Consider the following 251-nt stretch of genomic DNA (forward strand, 5'->3'; position numbering starts at 1 on the left):
AAGACAGAAAGAAAAACAGAGACGAACAGGAAGACAAAGACAAAGACAGAGACAAAAAAAAAGACAAAGACACAGAGATAAATAAAAAGACAAAGACAGAGACAGCGATAAATATAAAAACAAAGACAAAGACAAAGACAAAGACAAAGAGAAGAGAGAAAATACGAAGCAAAGGAACAGGTGAACGCACCTGTTGAGGTGCAGCATAAGCACCAGCAGCAGCAGCAGCAGCAGCAGCAGAAGGCTCTACC

At 40.6% G+C, this 251-nt stretch overlaps 1 protein-coding gene across 1 annotated transcript in view; it reads right to left on the bottom strand.

The window, feature by feature from the left end:
- EMH_0049200 (uncharacterized protein) overlaps positions 1-251 on the bottom strand; it is a gene marked incomplete at both ends in the record, with an annotated part of 7,961 nt that overhangs the window by 5,685 nt on the left and 2,025 nt on the right. The window lies entirely within an intron of this gene.

The sequence above is a fragment of the Eimeria mitis genome, genomic scaffold (assembly GCF_000499745.2).
Source record: "Eimeria mitis Houghton genomic scaffold, Emh_scaff2139, whole genome shotgun sequence".
NCBI classification, from domain to species: domain Eukaryota; phylum Apicomplexa; class Conoidasida; order Eucoccidiorida; family Eimeriidae; genus Eimeria; species Eimeria mitis.